This window comes from Schistocerca cancellata, chromosome 8 (assembly GCF_023864275.1).
Source record: "Schistocerca cancellata isolate TAMUIC-IGC-003103 chromosome 8, iqSchCanc2.1, whole genome shotgun sequence".
NCBI classification, from domain to species: domain Eukaryota; kingdom Metazoa; phylum Arthropoda; class Insecta; order Orthoptera; family Acrididae; genus Schistocerca; species Schistocerca cancellata.
In genome coordinates this window covers 249900359-249923159 of record NC_064633.1, presented here as the reverse complement: position 1 = coordinate 249923159, position 22801 = coordinate 249900359, and positions in this window count along the sequence as shown.

Genomic DNA, 22801 nt, shown 5'->3' with positions numbered 1-22801 from the left:
TGATGTATTCCAATTCATGTCTTACTGCAGAGTTTTGACTCTCTACAGCTCCCACTAGTACCATGGAAGTCATTCCCCGATGTTCTGACATTGCCGGCCGGAGTGGCCGAGCGGTTAAAGGCGCTACAGTCTGGAACCGCACAGCCGCTACGGTCGCAGGTTCGAATCCTGCCTCGGGCATGGATGTGTGTGATGTCCTTAGGTTAGTTAGGTTTAAGTAGTTCTAAGTTCTAGGGGACTTATGACCACAGCAGTTGAGTCCCATAGTGCTCAGAGCCATTTGAACCATTTTTTGTCCTGACATTATCCTCTCATCCATTCCCTTTTCTTTGTCAGTGTCTTTCACACATTCCTTTCTTCTCAAATTCTCCTCATTCCTGACCTTATCAGTCCACCTAATTTTCAATACTCATCAGTAGCACCACATCTCAAATGCCTCAATTCTCTTCTATTCCATTTTTCCCACAGTCCATCTTTAACTACCATACAATGCTGTGCTCGAAATGTGCATTCTCAGAAATTTCTTCCTCAGATTAAGACCTATATTTGAATGTAATAGACTAGCAGGAATGTCCTTTTTGTCAGTGCTACTCTGCTTTGTATGTCCTCCTTGCTACGTCCGTCTTAGATGATGTTTGGTTGAAGGGCCGCTCCACTGCGCGGTCATCAGCGCCAGTAAGAAGTATCAATTTTTACACAGTCCATTATTTTCATACTCCAGTCTAGTCACTATCACACATGATGGTGATGAAATGATGAGGACAACACAAACACCCAGACCTCGAGCAGAGAAAAATCTCCAAACCGGCGGGGAATCGAACCCCGGACCCCATGATCAAGAGACAGCAACGATAGCCACTTGACCACGAGCTGCGGACTCGTCCGCCGTTGGTTATTTACTTCGTGACCGTCAATCCTGATGTTAAGTTTCTCACTCTTCTCATTTCTGCTACTTCTCAATACTTTCGTCTTTCTTCGATTTGCTCTTAATTCGTATGCTGTACTCACTAGACTATTCATTCCATTCAGCACATCATGTAATTCGGCCGCGGTGGCCGAGCATTTCTAGGCACCTCAGTCCGGAACCGAGCGACTGCTACGGTCGCAGGTTCGAATCGTGCCTCGGGCGTGGATGTGTGTGATGTCCTTAGGTTAGTTAGGTTTAAGTAGTTGTAGGTTCTAGGGGACTGATGACCTTCAATGCTAAGTCCAATAGTGCTCAGAGCCATTTGAACCATTTGAACATCACGTTATTCTTCTTCACATTCCCTGAGGATAGCAGTGTTATCAGCGAACATATCACTTTGAATTTTAATTCCCCTCATGCAACTTTCTTTTATTTCCTTCATTGCTCTTACAAACTGAAATCGAGTGTTGCCTGACCGGGCCACGTTTTCCGAGTCCTCTAGAACCCAGCCGATGTGGTAACGAGCTCACGTGAGGCGCTACAGACAATATCGTGCTGTTAGCAAAGGCACTCGTACTGGTCATCTGTTAACGCAGCCCATTGACGTCAAATTTAGGAGCAACGCATACGTACGTCGTACGACCCGCATTGATTTCAGGGGTTATTTCCCGCTGTGTTTTTTGTCTGTAAGCACTGACAACTCTAAGCAAACACCGCTGCTCTTGGCCCGTAAGTGAAGGCCGTAGGCCCTGCGTTGTCCGTGCTGATACGTAACGTCTCAAAATCTCTATTCTCAGCCCGCTCTTCAGACGGTGGACCTCGCAATATTGAATTCCGAAATGAAATGTCATATGTGTCCAGTTCCAACTACCATTTCGCGGTCAATGTCTGTGGATTCCCGTCGTGCGGCATAATTACGTTGAAAACCCTTGAATCAGCCGAGTACCAAAGACAGCTCTGACGATGTAGTACCCTTCTGTATTTTAGCTGCTCGTTACTACCACTATCTGTATATGTGCGTATCGCTAACCCATTACTTGTCACCACAGTGTGTAACCACTCGACAAATGCTTCGACGAGACAGACTCATGCGGATGGTTGGACACACAGCAGCCGGCCAGGGTGGCCCAGCGGTTCTAGCCGCTACAGTCTGGAACCGCGCCTCCGCTACGGTCTCACGTTCGAACCCTGCCTCGGCCATGGATGTGTGTGTTGTCCTTAGGTATGTTAGGTTTAAGTAGTTCTAAGTTCTAGGGGACTGAAGAGCTCCGAAGGCCCATAGTGCTCAGAGCCATTTGAACCATTTGACACAGCACGAACAGATTCGTGTATAACAGAACACAAAACGATCTTTGGGAGTACACTCTAAATACTCATACTAAATGTGCCCAGCACATCCGACAATGCATAATAACGCATACGGTAAAATGGAAAACCTACATAACACAGTAGCTTAGATTCCGCTGCTTGGCGGACGTGGACTGTATGGTCTGTAATGACGGTTTTTTTGTGTTTTTCTTTAATTGAATTTGTGTGTTTTATGTCCACTACGTATGTGTAAATCTACACAATATAAACGTTACTTGTCTTCCTACCTCAGCACTATTAGTATGGCAATGTGTTAATTTAATTTCATATACGGAATAAAAAAAAGAAAGAGACAAATCGTATAAGTGATTCTGTTGTTAGTCCGGAACCACGCGGCTGCTACGGTGGCAGGTTCGAATCCTGCCTCGGGCATGGAGGTGTGTGATGTCCTTGGGTTAGTTAGGTTTGAGTATTTCTAAGTCTTGGGGACTGATGACCTAAGATGTTAAGTTCCATAGAGCTTAGAGCGATTTGAACCATTTTTGATTGTGTTGTTATTAGTTCTATTGTTATTAGTGCCATACTTACTCCTCGCATTGAATTCTCGCATGCCAAACGCAAATACAATTTTCATAGTCGTTTCTTTAAATGCTTTAATAGTGCTTCATTAATGATTATTTAAAAAAAAAAAACATTCACCTACTAGCTCACCACCTTGGGGGCTATATTTCCAAAAAAATGCTGAAAGATGTACTTTTCATTTCTGAGCGGGAAACTATCAGTTTCCGTCGTTTGAGCTTAGAAATTGCCTTTATAAGGATGTTTTCAGAAAAAATTTTACATCCCGTATTTTACCCCCTTAGGGATGGAGTTTCCGTACAAATCGATACCTGCAGTATAAGATGAACACCCTCTCCAAATTTCAAGTTTCAGTCCTTAGAGGTATCACTTGGGTAATGATGAATCAGTCAAGATATTTCCTTTGATATACATCGACAAGTTGAATACAATAGACTGATAACTACGAGAGATAAAAAATGACAATCAAGCATAAATATTTAGATACTGAATAGTATTATGTGCTTCAAGCGATCAGCTATTTTTGTGTCGTTTCCTAAGACACTTTTCAGTTTTCAAAAGGAATATTAGTTTCACAAACGACAAATTTTCGACTTTACCAAGATTGTCTAAGGTGTTGCATTGTGTGTTCATTACCCACGTCCTGTTAACATTTTAGTATAATATACTACATAAAATGTTAATGAGTAATGAAAACACAATTGGATATGACGTACAGCCAAACAGCTTTTTAAAGATCTGAAAATGAGAGTGTTACCTGTCGAAAGCAATCGATAAAACTTCATTTTTGACGCCATCGTGGCTATAAAAATGTTTTAATACTCTAATTTTAAGAAAAAATGTCTACTTTTGAAGCTTAGAAATTCGCTTATACCAATACACAATGTCTGATCTTTCGGGCATGTCCGAAAGAGCAGAGAGATCTTGTAATGCCGAGCAGTGATAGATATTATGAAAACAAAAAGTGGAAGGGACAGAAAGGAAAGGAAAGGAAAGGGAAAGATATATTGATGTCAGCTATATTGGGACCTTATGCGGAATCTGGGGCGACAAGTGAAAATGTGTGTTCTACGGCATCTACTGATACATAGGCACTTGGGTTAATCACTGCGACATCCAGACACAGTGTTCAGTGCAGGTGCGCAGACTATTTCGGCGAACCCCCATTCGGACCTAGCGCCACTTACCAGCAATCCCCTTCCCTGTCCACCATACTCCTACTCACACAGGAGGTCGAACGTAACTGTGGATCAGTACTGAAGGATTCACAGTGCTAATACTTGGTCCCTGTTCTTTCAGACACCATGCAGTATCCGCAGCTGTGATACATGTTATGTGAACTGAAGGTGGAGGGCGAAGACAGAAAACTAAATGGAAGGAACTATAGATCTCAGCTGCATCGTGACTTTATACGGAATCAGCAGCGACGAGTGAAAATGTTCCCTGAACCGGGATTCGAACCCGAGATCTCGTGCTTACTAGGAAGTTGCGTTTTTCCTTTACTTTTACTTTTGGAGGAACCTTACTGGTGACAAAAGGGAGCGGTAGGGACGAACTGGGAATAGATCTCAACCCGAGGCCCGGCCACAATATCCCGTTCCACCCCGTATGACCTAAGGAAAATGTTGGTAAGGTAGAACAGAGGTACAATGCACATCAACGGCTTATTTATTTCCGTTTTTAATTGATTTTATTCATTTTTCTTTAAATTTTTAATTGTCTTTTTCTGTTATGCATTTTTTTTTAAATGAACGTTAATACCACCGAGAATAGCAGCGAAGAGAAGGGCGCGGCAAGGCGCCAGCCTCAGTGAGACTATCGACGCATAGTTCCTCGCAGAGAAACATTCTGATCACCAGAGAATGTTAGGGAGGCAACCACATCAAATGCAGTCAGGGGACGGCCAGTGTTCGGAGGTGGACGCTGCTGGAGACGGAGACAGGGAAAGACGTCGCATCGTCAGGTGCCAGGGTGTCAGAGGACTGCGCGTCATGAGTAGCAGGGTCGTCATTCGGGGCACACATCCCATGGGGGCAGTCATCAGAATGGGTACGACGTTGTGTCGTCCGTTTCCTCAACTGCCGTTACTTCATAAAATATTTTTCCATATCGGATAGCGGGCGGCTATCGTCCAAGATGTGGCCAGACGGCAGAAAAGTGTAGGTTGGTAAGGCTGCGTGATCAACAATCATAGGAGCGAGATGAACAGCTTACGTCGGCTGACGACCATTTCCATTGGTACTGACTCCGGTGCCAGTTTAGCAGTTTAGGAGAGACAGGCTTTGTCCATCGCATTGCCGAGACAAGTCGACGCCTGTTCGCAGCCGGCAGCCCCTCTGCGGACGCTTAAGATATAGGTAACACAGTGGTCTCCGGAGGGAGAGCGACGTGTCCGATCTGCATCTGAACAAGTCTACGTCGGAGACATTCAGACCAGACATGGCCTTCCTGGGCACTGCCTAAACAAGTGCGCGGCTGGCCATCGTACATGACGACATCTCGGCGGCCGGAAACCACCAAACGGGAAAGAACGTACTTCCTCAGTTCGATTTTTATCTGCTGCACACCGTTGAGGACATGGTGTGTTTCGAACATCTTCCACGTTTCAGCAATGTCACTGACGACTTTGCCATAAGGTATAAGGCGGCAACCACAACGTCCGACGGCATCTCAAACGAGAGATCGAAAACCCGCAGCATTGGAGGTCGAAACCAGCGTGATCAACCATAGGAACTCCTACAAAGCCGTCACAGTATTGCAACTTGACTCAGTTAGTATTATGCCGCCTCACAACATAGGCGGACAGCTCTTTAGTAGCCAGCTTTACGTAGACAGTGGTACCGAGGGGTGAAAAATGAATGCAGCGGGAGACGCATTTCGCCCCTTATAAACCTTTCAACTTGAGTCGTTTATGATTCAAACGAAAAGTTAATTTAATCGGGGCTTGGCGATAGGAAAACTGCAGGATGGTCGGTGAATTTGAAGGCGAAGACAAGCCGCTACGTGAAAGTACACGAACGTGCCCCCGCTGGCAAGCAGCACAACGGCGAGACGCAGAGAAGGCGTGGAGGCCTCACGGCGGCCAAAGCAGACTCACCTAAGCACTGCACCATCCGGATCCAGTCTCTGTGACAAATGCGTAGACTATCTCGCCACGCCTCCCGGCTGATCCGCTTTAACACCTACCTAGCTGTAGTCCCGTCCGTGTCCTCGTCGATGCTGATTACGCGTAAAGTCCCAATGCAGCTGACATCAGTAGTTTCTTCCCTTACCTTTCCTTTCTCCCCCTCCATCTTCGATTTACTTAACCGGAATTTACATTTGCTGTAAGGACACACTTGCATTTAACAGAAGAAGACGGCTCTTATTAGGTTTGCTTTATAAAGACAAAGTGACAGTAAAGAAGGAAAAGAAGTAATGAGAATGGATGAGGAGTTAGGTCTAAAAATAGGAAATAAACAAAAGAGGCAGAGATATGTGATTAGCTACGCGCGGGGTAACCGCGTGGTCCAAGGCACCTTATGACGGTGTGCGAGACCCCCCCGCCCATCGGCGGACATTCGAGTCCTCCTTCGAGCTTGGGTATGTGTCTTGTCCTTAGATTATGTTGTGTGTAGACCTAGGGACCGATGACCTCAGCAGTTTTTTTCCCATAGAAACTAACTGTCATGTAATTAGCGTGACTAGTTGTAGGTCGCGGGGTCGTAGATTCGATTCCAGGAGGGTCGCTGTTTTCGTGTCCTAAACATTTCGTCTCACTTTCGTCACCGATAGACGAAAAGGCGTAGAAAGGAAGAACTTGCCCCAGGCATACGGACGAAACCGGACGCGTTCGTCAGTCCGGAACAGCGCAACTGCTACGGTCGCAGGCTCGAATCCTGCCTCGGGCATGCATGTGTGAGGTGTCCTTAGGTTAGTTAGGTTTAAGTAGTTCTAAGCTCTAGGGGACTGATGACCTCAGATGTTAAGTCCCATAGTACTCAGTGCCATTTGAACCACTTTTTCGGACGCGGTTTACATCCAATAAGTTGGCTGGTGGTTGTAGTCCGTTGTGAGCTTTGTTTTTTAGGGTTCGTCATGTATTTTCTTTTTTTTTAGAATTATAATTGTGCAATATTTGATGTATCAGAAGTACTAGCGGCAGCTTTCGACGACGGTGACAATCATTAAAATTAAATTCAGCCAACTGTCATACAAGGGTCCTGGCTCGATGTCAGTTAACAGGCTAAGTTAATAAGTCGTCAGAAAAGAACAGCGTTTTCATGCCCTTGAGCAAAAATATTGGCTTTACTTGACGGGATGAACCAACGAGAATTATTGAAAAAAATTGATTTTGAATTAACTGTTGGGACGACAAGGAAGTGACACAGGAAAAGTATCACAAACACATTTGTTTAAAAACGATTATTTCTGATGGCGAAAATATCTCCGTTTGTTCGTCTACAAACAAGGACGCTAGGAATAGTTGGCCAAGTTGATACTCAATCTGAAGACATTACCACACATAAAGAGTCAACAATGTAGCCCGTCAAAATGGCGTTTTGAAACTTCGTGGCAGATTAAAACTGTGTGCCGGAACGAGACTCGAACTTGGGACCTTTGCCTTTCGCGGGCAAGTGCTCTACCATCTGAGCTACCCAAGCATGACTCAGGCCCCGTCCTCAAAGCTTTACTTCTGCCAGTATCTCGTCCCCTACCTTGCAAACTTGACAGAAGCTCTCCTGCGAACCTTGCAGAACTAGCACTCCTGGAAGGAAGGATATGGCAGAGACATGGCTTGGCCACAGCCTGGGGGATGTTTGCAGAATCAGATTTACACTCTGCAGCGGAGTGGGAACACCCTCGGTTGAAGTGATGCTGGTGAAACGCTTGCATTATCAAGCAGCACGCATACGGAACACAAACATGAGAAAAAAAATTCACTGATTGTGTCAGTGCATATATCTCACTGTATTTCGTTTTCAATTTCTAGTCAAAATTCACGTGAAATTAATGTGCCTCGCAGATAGATCGTACTTATTTACTTTTCATACAAGAGATGAATCCGCAAACATGAGAGATACAATGTACGACAAGTCACCTAGACAGAAACAAGAGATCAAAGAGAAAAACTACTGATAAAAGTGTGTACTTTTAGAGTTAATAACAGTAGAAAAATTGGCTTTTAGGTAATTACTTTTTTAATCCTCTAACGGATGGGTGAAGTACGAAACAGTGCGGTGTCTGTTGAAATGAGGCCAGAGCTAAAAATACGAGCACCAAGCAAACACGGCGTTAAAAGAACGATACATAGAGGAAGGGTAAGTAATTTGCCTACTGACAAATAAATGCTCAAATAAGGGTTATTAAGCATTGCTGTACGTGCACAGAGCAGAAACCTCAGTACTGAGTCTTTCTCTTCTACAAACGAAACTATCTGCCCACAACAAATATCATTTTGACCTCTAGTATGATTGAGTTAAACTGCATTAAGTCCTACAGTTGCCTTTATTTTGTTTTATTAAGCTATGTTGGCTACAATCTAAGACAGCTGAACTAAGCGAACCCCCTTACGGGGAGATAGAACGGAAAATATTTTATTCACGTTTTCGGATTTTTATCTCATTATAAATTAGGCTATTTTCTGAATAAAATGATGTATATATAACTTATAACTCACTTGCCAAGTATTTTATTTGATTTTCTTAAATATAATCTACACTGGTTGAAAATGTTAAAATTTTTACGTGCATTACTTCTAGATCAAAGAAAATCGGTAATTTTTTTACATAGAAGGCTGTGGATTGCTGTGTTATAAAGGTTAAACGACGTGTTTGTACTGGTAGCACGGGCAAACACAGTATTGTATCGTTTCATAGTATAAACACGCGTTGTATTCCAAAGTGCTAACTTTTTCTGATGAAAAGTGACGAATAGATTGGTAAATCTCTTAAAAAGTAAAGTATGACGCCAAAACGAAGTGTTTTTAAGAAACGTGGGTTTCATGGTAATAGATTTTGGAATAAAGGGAAACACTGTATTCAACATGTGTCGTGTGAAATATAGGGAAACTCGCCAGTATAGAGAAACACACGTTAGTGCTTCGAAGATTAAAATAAAACGTAGTCATACGCAATTTTGTCAAAAAGAAAGTGGTGTACATGCTAGGTTAGCATATATTCTGGTAGATCTACACATCCTAACAAGGGTGTTTCCCGTTACAATCGGAGGAAGGCAATGGCAAACCAACTCCGTTAGGACCTTGCCTAGTTGGCGGTGCGGTTCTCCCGCATCGTCCCCTAAGCTCCTAGGAGTACGGGACCTCATCGTCATCTCATCATCAACAAAGGTCTTACGTGAATGTGTGTATTGTAAAGTATGTTGAGGACCAGTTAGTTTACATGGAGACAGTGAGGTATCAAATGGACTAGCCAGGAAACTTATCATTAATTCTGTCAGTTGTAAATATACTCAATCATTTTGGAATTATGATAAGTGTAAAGATAATTATTTTGAAGTAATGTTATGGGGTTTTATGGATTGAGAGCTATTGGCAAAGGGCACACTACTGCAGAAACAATGTGTGCCGTGATGAATAAGCCACGCCCACCTTGTAAAATAGACAAATATACAGGATTTATTGGAGCTACTGTGGAATCTGTTGCATGTGAGTCAATGATGGGTGCTGCAAACGAAGCTGTTGAAATAAATGATGGTGTGACTGACATACCAGTAGCTTTTGGTGGCACTTGACAGAGGTACGGCTACAGTTCTGTTGCTATGGTGACCAGTGTGGGTACTGGGAAGGTAAAAGATTTCCAGATTTTAACCAAACATTGTTATAAGAGTAAATCAGGGAATGAAGAAGGGCATAACTATGACAGGAATCATGTAGGAACAAGTGGTGGTATGGAGGCCTCTGCAGCTATCGAAATTTTTAGGCGCTTTGTGAACAGAAGGGGAGTGTCTTACACTAAATGCCGGCCGCGGTGGCCGAGCGGTTCTAGGCGCTTCAGTACGGAACCGCGCGACTGCTACGGTCGCAGCTTCGAATCCTGCCTCGGGCATGGATGTGTGTGATGTCCTTAGGTTAGTTAGGTTTAAGCAGTTCTAAGTTATAGGGGACTGATGACCTAAGATGTTAAGTCCCATAGTGCTCAGAGCCATTTGAACCATTTTTTTTTACACTAAATTCTTAGGTGATGGAGACTCAAGGTATATAACAGTGTAGTAGCCGCTCACCCTTACGGTGAGAAATTATCACAACACTGGAATGTGTTGGTCACGTCCGGATGAGGATGGACACCAGGCTGAGGAGACAGGAAACTTTCTGACGGTAAAACCAGAAGAGGCAGGCTGTCAGACAAAATGATTGACGAACTACAACAGTATTATGGGATGTTCATTAGAAATAATACTGAGTATCTGTTGAAAATTAAGCGCCGGCCGCTGTGACCGAGCGGTTCTGAGCGCTTCAGTCCGGAGCCTGTTACGCTCGCAGGTTCGAGTCCTGCCTTGGGCATGGATGTGTGGGATGTCCTTAGGTTTGTTAAGTTTAAGAAGTCCTATGTCGAGGCGACTGATGACCTCAGATGTTAAGTCCCATAGTGCTTAGAGCCATTTGAAACATTTTTGAAAATTAAGCAGGCAGTATGGGCTACCTTCTTTCACAGACTGTCAACTGATGAAAAACCAGTAGACTACCTTTGCCCTCCTGGACCCGATTCATGGAGCAAGTACCGCGATGCCCAGTACTCAAACAATTCATACAGCCATAAAAATTCCATCATAGCAGAAGTCCCGGGTATCATAAAACCTGTTTACAATGACCTGGAATATCCGGAATTACGGAAGAAGAGTGTGCATGATCAGACTCAAAATCACAATGAGTCTTTGGGCCCGCTTACCAAAATTGTTTTTGTTAGAATGAAGACACTAAAGTTGGATGTCAGTGATGCTGTTAGTACTTTTAATGATGGCAATATTGGTAGGGTGAAAGTGCGACAGCATATGGTAGTTAATCCTAGAGCAAACTGAATCAGAGAACTTGAACGGATGGACAAGGTTCACATTGATAAAGCAGAGAATGCAGCACAGTAGCCAGTGAGGAGTTCAGAAAGAGGAAAATTAGAAAAAACTTGGAAAAAGATCAAGACGTAGATATACAGTATGGTGCAGGGTGCTTGTGAGTGACTAAAAAGCGTATATTATGTGAGTTACAGTCTTTTGGAACCTTAGAAGTCGTTCCCGAAATTTTACATTTTCTGTTGCATTTTTCCCTAAATCTCAGAAACCACTTCAAGTAGTGTATTGAAATTTTCAGCTAATAATAACATACATGTCCTGAGTCTACGGAACTAAAAGAAGAACATAATGTTATGTATAATTAAAGTTATTGAGAATAATGTACAAAAAAGTAAACAAAATTTTAACTGTGTAATTAAAAAAACCTATTTCCGAAGGCAGTGGCTGAAATTCAATTACTGTAGTTCAGTAGACTCAGAACATAAAGTTTAATGTCCTGTCAAAGTTTCATGTCAATGGCTACAGTGGTTCCTGAAATACGAGAAGCCATGTCACTAAATTTAACAATGTCACAATAAGGCGTTCCACCTCCCCTTAACTGACCAACAATGACCAGTTAATATTCGCTTTCTGTATTACAGTGTTGTTTTGTATAAACGTTTATCATTCTGTCTGTTTGACTGATAGAAATCAGACGTAAAAACGTTGTTCTGCTAAGAGGAGAGTAATATAGCAAGTGAATCTCTGATTATTGGAGAGGAAATTAATCGTGGAACGAGGAAACGAAGAAAGAGCAAATCTAAAAGGGAATTGGAGTATGAAGACAGATATGAGTAAAGACTACTAAAATTACTATTATTGCAAAGCTATGCAAATTACTCTATTTGTACTTATCAGCATAATTATTTCTCTTGTAATTTTTTATTGGCACATAACGGGATAAGGATCCTATCTCATGAGCTTCGAACCTCCTTGTCAGTAAAAAGTAGGACGCTTTTGCTGTTGTTCGACTCCTGTTAACACTCTACACAAAACTAAAAGCTTAGTGTGTGCTAAACCAGACAAAAAGGAACAAGATAAAAGACTTTCCTTCCTTCTCAATGTGAGCAGGCCTAAGCGCAGGAGAATACGGAATGATCCGCAAAACAAACCAACTGCTCTAACAGTGCAGTATCATGTAAGTAAAAATCGTCAAATGTATGATTTATTACTCTGATAAAACGTGTTAGAGACATAATATTGTAATTGTTACCTTGAATGCTTTTCATGTTTATTCAAAAGGTGGTAGGGTTCCCGTGTGTGGTTTCTTCAGGAAGCTTTTTGGCACTGGTCAAAGAAGAGTGCATACCATCGCTTATGGCCTTAAAACAGGTGAAAGAGTGCTTGATAAGAGAGGGGGAGACCATAAAACTCGAAAGTATAGTGCAAAATGCAAAACGTTAGGTAAATTCATTTCACATCTACAAGCAAGAGAGAGTCACTACTCCAGATGTAAGAGCCAGCGCCTTCATCTGCCAAGTGACCTGAGTATAAACTAACTTTCCCTCACGTATGACAATTCAGTCACATCTGATCTGGAAGTGAAGAAAACATTGTATACGAAAATATTTAATACAAAATTCAACCTAGGTTGTACCATACGTCAAGAAATTATCACCAAATGAAAACTGCTACAGACCTCAACACAAAGAATAAGCTAATGACTGAACTTGGGTCACATAAACTAAGAGATAGAACATTACACAAATTAATGAAGCAATCGAATGATTGTAGTTTGACATTTGCCTTCGATTTACAGCAGATACAACTTCTCCCAAAATTATCTATAGGTGACTCACATTATGAAAGACAGATATCTCTGCACAAATGTGGCAGTTACTGAACCTACATTTTACACTTGGAGTGAAACGCAGGCATGTAGAGAGTCACAAGAAGTTTCCTCGGCCATCAGCGATTTCTTAATTCAATTGACCATTGACACATCTGTCTCATTTCTCAGATTGTTCGCGTATGGATGTGCTGGTCAAACCAAAAATCAGCACGTTATTAAAAGAAACTTCGTAAAATTTCAGAAATATTGAATCCAAACACGTACCAGGATGTTTATGCAGAAGTGGGCGAGATAAGTATTTTAGGGAAGGACTGGGGAATATTTGACCTGAACTTTGAGGCCGGTAGATGGGGTCAGTGACCTTAAAAGCATCCATTTGAAGAAATTTGCTGTAGGTGGAAGGGTAACTGATGTGAAAATCAAAACTCACATCACCTACTATTCTGATGACCTTCAAAGCGCTTTTTGCTATTAGGTAAACGCGGACAGAGCTTGAACAAAGTATCAAATATCTCCGAAGTGTCATCGCTGATGAAGTTGATACAAGAAAAGAAAGACGATGTGGAAAAACTACTAAGCCTCAGATATGGAAACAACTGAGTTTTTCACTCTGACTATCAGCCTTCCGTGTAACGAACATTTTGCCCGAGATACTTCTTGAGATAGTTTAGAAGAGGAGCCTGTTTTGGGGAAAATATTGTGAACTTTTCTTTTGTAAATTAAACATATTTTCGTTTTTGTTCCTACTTATGGTGTTAAAATCTTGCAGTGAATGCTAAAAAATGTATTTTCAAACAATAAAAAGTATTTTTACCAGTTCTATTTCACTGAAATCTAATAAAGACGCATTATATCTAAAATAGCTTACATTAAAAGGCAGATTGTTCAACAGCACCCAACAAAACCAATTTTGTCCACCACCAAAGTGCTCATAGCTTGAAAGAATGAAAAGCGATCTCCTTGTATTAAACACAGTTTGATCAACAGCCCTACCTGCGTATGTGGTGTAAAATTCATGAAAATTAATCGAATATTTTTTGTGGTGTATGTTTTTCTCTTCTCCAAAAAATCTGGTTTTTGGGACATAATGCGTTTTAAAAAGTAGCTCCTCATATACATATGTACTGCGAGAGAGAGAGACAGAGAGAAAGAAAAAAGGTTGGAAGATCCGAATCTTACATTTGTCAGGAGAATCAAGGAACCACTTCTCTATTTTTGTATATAACATATTTGTATTCAAAATATTGAGAAGGTATTCTGACACCATATAATTATCCTGCTAACCTCATCAATGCAAAAATAATGTATAAACGAAAAAGTAAATAGTGTATTACTAATCTTATAAGTACAAAATATGGAAAACCATTTGTAGCGACCAAAACCATTCGGGACCGCTACGCTTCAGGCTGTCAGATTAATTGTGTGAGAAGGCTGATTTACACCGAGGCGATTAATGAAACAGTGATATGCTTAATTATTGAAAATTACTTCTGAGTGAATAGTCTTCTGACTTGTTTGATATAGCCCACCTCTAATTCCTCTCCATCTCAGAACAGCAAGTGTTACGTCCTCAATTATTTGCTGAATGTATTCCAATATCTACTGTTTAAAAGTTCCCTCTAGTACCATGAAAGTTGTGTTCCGATATCTTAACGCTTGTCTTATCATCCGGTCCCTAGTTCTAGTCAGTTCTTTCCATATATACCGATTCTGCGGAGAACCATCTCACCCTCACCTTATAAGCGCACCTAATTTTCGTAATACCTCTGCAGCAACGCGTCTCAATACGTCGAATCTGTTCTGTTCCGGTTTTCCCACAGTCTATGTTTCACTACCGTATAACGCTGTGCTCCAAATGTACATTCTCAGAAATTTCTTCCTCAAATGACTTCTCTCGGCCAGTAACTCCCTCTTTGCTCGTTCTGTTCTGCTTTTTATGTTCATCATGTGGATACCAGAATCCTTTCACTACATCTACTTCGCCATCAGCAATTTTGATGTTAAGCTTCTCGTTATTCTCATTTCTGCTACTTCTCATTACTATTCTCCTTTCTTGGTTTATTCCCAATCTGTATGCTGTTTTCATTAGACTGTTCAGTCCATTGAACACATTCTGCAATTCTTCTTCACTTTCACTGATGATAAGGTCATCAGAGAATCTTACAATTCAAAACCATTCCTCTTTAAGTTTAATTCCGCTCTGACACTCTGATACATTTCCATTATTTTCCTACGTATAGGAGAATGCGTGGTGTCTGTTCTTTCTGACATATTTGAAATAACAGACGCCACGCGGAATCTGTAGATTTCATTCATCGCCGCTGATCCGGCATGAAGTCCCGATGCACCGTATATTATTAGTTCCTTCCCTTTATTTTCCTTTCCCCGCATTTCGCCTTCAGTTTCTATAGATGTATACACTGAACACTACAGGCGAAAGACTACATCCTCTCTGACAGAATTTAGGACTTGATCGTCCAGTCTTATTGTTCCCTCTCGTTTGTTGTACATATTGTATATTACTCGTATTGTCTTACTGCTTACCCCTGTGTTTCTCAGAATTTCGAACATAGTGCTCCATTTGGTACTGCGGAATGCTCATACTTGTCGGCTCTTGCTATCCTGCTATCCTTTGAATTATGTGCATGACATTTTTCCGAGAGATTGGTGGTAAATTGCCAGTCTCATACATTCCACACTCTAAAGCGTACAGTTTTGTTGCCAATCCCCCCTCTCTCCTCTGGATTTAACAGAGTAATTTCCATTGCACGCTTAATGTCACCACCCTCGCTTTTAACTTCAACGAAGATTGTTTTGACCATTCTATATGCTGTCAGCCCTTCCGATAACCATTTCTTTTTCGCTTTCTTCACGGTTTTCACGCAACCATTTCGCCTTATCATCCCTGCACTTCCAGTTTGTTTTATTCTTAAGTGTCTTTCTGTATTCTTGAATTTCCCTGAACAGTTTTGTACCTCCTTCTTTCGTCGACCAACTTGGTTATTTCGTCTGTTAAACATTTTTTTTCGCAGTTATCTTCCTTGCATTAATGTTTGTCTTTTCTCTTTCTGTGATTGCCCTTTCAGATATGTCCGTTCCACTTCAACTGAACTGCCTACTGAGCTGTTGATTATTGCAGTATCTATAACCTCAGAGAACTTCAAGCGTACCTCTTCATTTTTTTACTGTGTTTGTATCACGTTTCTTTGCGCAGTCATTCTTCCGAAACAGTCTCATAAACATCAACCTACTCTTCATCATTACCAAACTATGAACTGAGTCTCTAACTGCACCTGTATGCAACTTACAGCCCAGTACCTGATTTTGAAACCTCTGCTTGATCATGATGTAATATAACTGAAAATATCTCATGTCTCTCGGTCTTTTCCCAGTATATCTCCTCCTCTTGTGATTCTTGAACAGAATATTCCCTATTACTAGCTGAAATTTATTGCAGAGATCAGTTTGTATTCCTCCTCTCTCATTCCTACAACGAGTACCTAACTCATTTTCTCCCATAACCCTTTTTCCCCTACAACCACATACCAGTCTCCCACGACCATTACAATCGCATCTTCCTTTTCGTATTGAATTACCCGTTCAATATCCTCATATACTTCCTCCATATTTTCCTCTTCTGCTTGCAACGTCCGCATGTATACCTGAATTATTGTCGTTGGTGTTGGTTGGCTGTCGATTCTGATGACACAAACCCTGTCACTGAACTATTCACAGTAACTTAGTGTCTGCCCTGTTTACCTATTTATAGCGAATGCAACTCCGTTCTAACATTTTCTGCTGCTGTTAACTTTTCCCTCCATGCATCTGACCAGAAATCCTTTTCTTCTTTCCATTTCACTTCACCTAGACTGAGCCTTGGCATTTTCCTTTTCGGATTTTCTAGCTTCCCTATCACGTTGAAACTTTTTACGTTGAACTTCCCGAAACAGAGAACGTTATCGTTTACTTGGTTATTCAAGCTCCTTCTCTGGGCACCTCCCCCTTGAAAGTCCCCTCACAGACATCCAAATGGACGACTAGTCCAGAATCTTATGCCAATGAAGAGAACATCATGACACTTTTTCAGTTACAGACCACAGGTCGTTTGGAAACACATTATACGTCTTCAGTGAAGTGGTTTACATTACCTTCTACATTCTGATACCGTTGATCGTTGCTGATTCTTCCGCCTTTTAGGGGGAGTTTACCACCCCAACTGCAACAGTTTACCATGAATCTCTGTCCGCTCCATCAGTCTCCTTCAGAAGGCCGCTGGCAGAATGACGGTGACTTCTTATGGCTGAAGTCTTCGGTCACTAGTGCTGACGATTTTTACTCCAAATTTATGCCGAGGCAAACTTCGCATCTGAGACCGAGAACGTTCTGATTACTAGTGAAGACGCTAATGCTAGACCACGGGTTTACGTGTCATTAAGAAATACAGTATTTAGAGTGGTATAACGGAGGGACACTACGTTTTATATATGCTAATACAATGACAATAATACCGTAGCAATGTTTTGTCTAATAAAACTTCGTTTTACTTTTAATACAGCCCATAAATTCGGGTCCCGTTCCCATTCTATATTTTTTAATTTGCTTGCCCGAAGAGCGGAATATTGTAGTACTGTGAGCCCCTCCTCCACCCACATCCCACCCATATGGGGCGAAGGGAATGAAATAGCAATAAAGGTAAAAAAAGAGAAAAACATTCGTTAGTCTTTGATGGCTCACGTGAAGGTGACTGACATGTGCCCAGCTGACAGTTCACGAGCCCCTCGGTCACGGATTGTGCGAACCCTTCCGCCGTAGGTAGGTGACGTGGGTGTGTGTGTTCTTCTTAGTATAAGTTAGTTTAAGCTAGTTTAAGTAGTGTGCAAGTCTAGGGACCAACGACCTTATCAGTTTGGTCCCTTAGGAATTCACACATAATTGCACTTTTTTTTTTTTTAATTTCACGTGATGTACCGTATTAAAGGACGACCGGCTGCAAGCCCAAAATTCGTCTGAACATCCATTTCGCCGGGAAAGTTTTAAAATTCATCATTCCTTTTAGTTTTAAAAAGGAAAAAAGTAATGTGTTTGGGTCAGATAACAGATGTGATCTTCTGTCAGGAGGGTAATGATACAGCCGCCTTTTGTTTTGTAGAACAGCTGCTTCAGTGTCCGCTGCTTTCCACTACCTCTGGAAATGTACATATGTGTCCATGGTTCTTTAGGATGGGAGAAACATTGTACCCGTCGATTACAAGGATGTAGTTTCATGTATTCCTTGGAGCCGAATACGAGTCATCGTAATCAGTTATAGTCAGATTGTCTGTTTCTGCTGTAGCGTAACTCGCATCGTCGATAAAATGAAAATAGCTCGTCTGGCCAGAGAAACTGTCTTTCCAGTCTGGCGTGATTTCATGAGTGTCCATCGGATTCCGTACAACACATAGCAGTATCCTTACATAGTATATCCATTTCCTTTTAAAATGTAAGTAGGCTGTTTCGGTTTTTATGTTGGTAATGCCATGTAGTGCTGTGCATGACAATCGCTGACTGCGCTGTGTGCAGTCTGTGGCTGGTTGGACTCATTGTTGGAATATTCGCTAGTGTAGTGTTGGGCTGTTGGAGGTGAGCCGCAACCAGTGGTGGATGTGGGGAGAGAGATGCCAGAGTTTTGAGAGTTTACTATGAGAGCACGATCTGGACGTGTGTCCATAAGAAAAAAGAAATTCGATTAATTGGATGTCACAAACATATATATATAAGTCTGTGACATCCATATATATATATATGTATATATATATATATATATATAAATATATTTCCACAATATCACCTTTAATCGAACTTGGTACATATATCGCTACTGTCTGGAAACAAACGCAGCCGCATTAAAACCACTTAGTTAACACAGGGTCTAGCGTGGGCTGAAAAAGCAGTATAAAGAACAAAACGGCAGTACCTATACGTTCATAGAATAGTTGAGGATGAGAGCAGTTAGTGACTTCAAAACACTTTTCACATAATTTAAAATCTTTACTGAACTTTTTCTCACTGACAACGCCTATGAAATGATGAACAGGAAAAAAGTTCACCGCTTAAAATATTGTCGGTGTTCAAGTCGTATGAGTATCACATGAGGCATGATGTAAAAATTTTTTATTTCTTTACTAGTAACTGTATTCGAAGCACATTTTATAGACAGTATTCGCGTGCACTATTGAATGTACCAGCAGAATATCATTGTACAACACGCAGTACAGGAGACATGAAGTCATACTGATATGAGTGAAAACCTGCCGCATAGAGAATCAAGTTTTACGTTGTTACTTATTTACTACCAACTCTGTTCGGAATAAATGCCGCAGCCAGTATCCATACAGGCTGTTGAATGTACATGCAGAAATATAACACAGTATGACACAGAGTCAAGGAGATTTGATATAAAATACTGAGATGAGTGAAAAACTGCTACATCTTGCATGTCGTTTTTAATTTATTACTCATTTACTACTATTTCTATTAACAGCACATTTTTCAGACAGTAGCTACAACATTACAACATAGTTCAGAAGATACGGTGCCATAAACATTGAGCTACGTGAAAGTGAAACTGTAACGTAAAAGCCTCTGTAGATGTACAGACATACGTGTGAAATACGTAAAATATAGGTGACATATATTTGCCATGTGTGTACACAGGTAAAGCCACGGATAAAAATCTCGTCGTAAGCCCCTGTATTTGAACCACATTTGGTACATATTCTAAATACGATCTGGAAAGAACATCTGTGGCGTAAGGAACCACCAATCAGAAATGGGAGTGATACTGTGAGAGTAAGAGGGTGAGCAGGAGATTTGTGGACAAACAGGGAGAAGGAATAGATGGACACAGGTAGCGGTGGACGAGATGGGCTGGGAGGTGAAATGGACAGAAATAGGGTAAAGGAGGAGATGGACAGAGGAAGGAAAGAAGAGGAGGAGATGGTTAGAGAAATGGAAGAGGAGTAGATCGACAGAGAAGGTGGGAGAAGTAGGTCATGGAGATATATAGAAATTGTTCAGAATGTGCCGATGTAGGTCAGAATCAACTGACTCGGAGCAATATTTTAGTCAAAATCGGCGTTTTGCGAAAACTTGAAGGCCCTAAGTATTAGACTCAGAAACACGAAAATCGGTATGAAACATGAGCTTGAGATATAAACATACACTTTGTGACCCCATTCAGATACCTCTAATAGTTTTCAAGTATTTTACTAAAAACTAAATATGGAACAAAAATGTCTTCTTTGTTATGGATTAAATGTCATTCATATTACGGATAGAAAGTTCTGTTTACAGCACTTGATTACAGCCATTAAATAATAAAACTACAACAGATTTGTAAACTTTAATGTAAATAATAATAAATACGAAGTCTCTTAAAGATGTAGTTCAGATGTTATATCCTATGGTCGGTTCTATTCTAAAAATTTTAGCCAGCGAAGTTTAAATGCAGTCGAGCTAATATATTTTCTGTAATTAAAGTGATCTTAACTCCATTCATATGAAAATTACGAAGATTATAAATTGGCACACAATGTTGCCATAAAAAATATGTCATCGAGAAAGTGGCCATTTAGATGGTGCTACCAAGGCATAGAGCAGATGTCGGCAGATGTTCCGTTAGGCCATCTGCTGCGTCCACGTCTAAATACAGCCTGAGGGGTAGTGAGGGACACACTTCGCACCGGGAAATCTATTGGTCCACGTCGGTCAAATCCAGCCTACGCGCTACCTCAGATGACGTCACAGCCTGTCTGTTGCAAAACGCATGGTTGCAGTACAAATTGGATGTGAGCTCGCGAGGACTATGTAACTACCTGGCTCACCTAGCTTTCATGGAAGTAAGAGTTGGTGTGCCTTCTGCAATGTTAACAAAACTGCGTGGCAAGTGGTGAGATTGTTTTGCTCTTTTGTGGGGAGCAAAATCAATTCACAGTGGTGTTAATGATAGTGACATTATAATTATTATTATCAGGAATATCACTATGTACCTGTATGTGAACTTTTACTGAATATGTGAATCAGATAGAGTGCAAAAGTTTTATTTATAATCATAGTTCCTGTTACCACTGTGTATAGTGAGTAGAAACAATTCTTTCAGTGATCCGAAGCAGAATGTGCAACTTGCCAACTGGAAAATTTGGTCAAAGTGTTCTCTGTCACTTTCACGCTGTCTGAAGAAATTCTTTCCATGCTATTGTAAAAGACGTCGAATATATACTTATTTAACCCACCGCACCAGAACGGGCCTGTATCATAGTGGGTTGCTCGTACTGGTTTTCTGGAATATTGGTGTGACCTGTGCAAGTCTCCCGTCTACAAATTGTATACTTTATTCTTAACAACAAGTCGTGTAAAAGCCCGAGCATCTGCAAAAAATTAAAATCTAGTGCAAAAATGACAAATGTCTTGTAATTAAATGAGAGTTTATGGGGCAGAGTGTTGCACCTGGGAACACATTTCCGTATTACAAGGTGAACACAATTTCACGCACATACACACATAGAGTTACAAATCTCCGTAAAGTTAGAGCGACTTTAGTGCATTAGCATTTTTAACAGGGTTTCTAGAGTTTATAAGGAATATGAACAGAGTCAGATTTTGAGTGATCACTGTGAGGGCCACAGAAGGATCATGCACTCATGTAAGATAGGGTTATTAGCATAAGACAGAGTATGAAATGGATCTCATGGTGGGTCCCAGTTTGGTCAAATGGATTCGTGGTGCATTGGGCCTGAAGCGGCCCAATGTTGTACCACAGTCAGTCTTGACTTGGAGGTACTGGTCGTCTGATCACTGCAAATGAGTACAGCTATGTCTTTTCACTACTGCATCTGCCATCTGACAAGAAGTAATGGACTGGTTGCCAAATTCTGCATCATCCCGCACCAGTGGATGGAGATGTAGCAACTGGACTTAGGAGTTATGCTGCTATTAACTCCACAACATGAACAGGTCCATTTGGAGCAGTCCCACGAACGGGAAGCATGGACAATTGATGAATGGCTCTAAGTTACTTTCAGGAATGAATTTTTGGTTATGCACTACGTAAGAAGTCAGAATTTTGATGGACCTTACATGAACTTCATTCATAATGACAGTACGGTACAGTATGAGACCTTCAGAAAATAATAATTATATTACCAACAAAAAGCAACTGCAGTTAATCTCATGTACCTGAAAACTAACAAAACAATCTCTATCATCATATGGACAGTGGCATGAAACAAACAAGTTAAGATGAAACACATTTTGGGGACTAACCGAGCTGGTGGCTAATGATATCGTAAAACTCTCATTAGCAAGAGAGTGGCGAGCTTCATTGCAGAAAGGGTTTCGGCCAGAACAATACATTATTCCATTTAGTGTGAATAAGGCCAGGACTGAGGGTAAGTGGCTGCATGTCATTAACAGGGCTAGGCCGCGACCCAGAGAGAAAAATAAAAATGTTTATTCACCTCTAGCAAGATGGTGATTTGCTGAAGCCAACTTGATGACGCAGATGCTACAAAGTGGGGAGATCCCCATTACATAAGTGGATTTTGAGACCTTAAATTAAGGCTCTCTTACTATCTCTCTCTCCCTCTCTATCTCTCTCTCTCTCTCTCTCTCTCTCTCTCTCTCTCTCTCGTCTCGCGACATACTGCACATGTGTGTGGAAATATGCAAAGGCAGTGAGAGTTTGCTTTCTGCAAAGTGAGGACGATATGCTTCACATATCGTGGCGACAAATAGCCAAGCAAAAAAAAAAATGGTTCAAATGGCTCTGAGCACTATGGGACTCAACATCTTAGGTCATAAGTCCCCTAGAACTTAGAACTACTTAAACCTAAGTAACCTAAGGACATCACACACACCCATGCCCGAGGCAGGATTCGAACCTGCGACCGTAGCAGTCCCGCAGTTCCGGACAGCAGCGCCAGAACCGCTAGACCACCGCGGCCGGCAATAGCCAAGCGGTAGTTAAATATTCCTGCAGGAACTATTGCACGCCAAGCAATTGTACACATCGCTCCAGCCCATAGAGAGTGTGCAATAGCCATTATTACCTCTACAGAATGTTGCAACTGACTGAATTCAGTCAAGGCCAGTGTAGGGAATTAGTGTTTCTGATCCAGCATGGAGACAATGCCCTT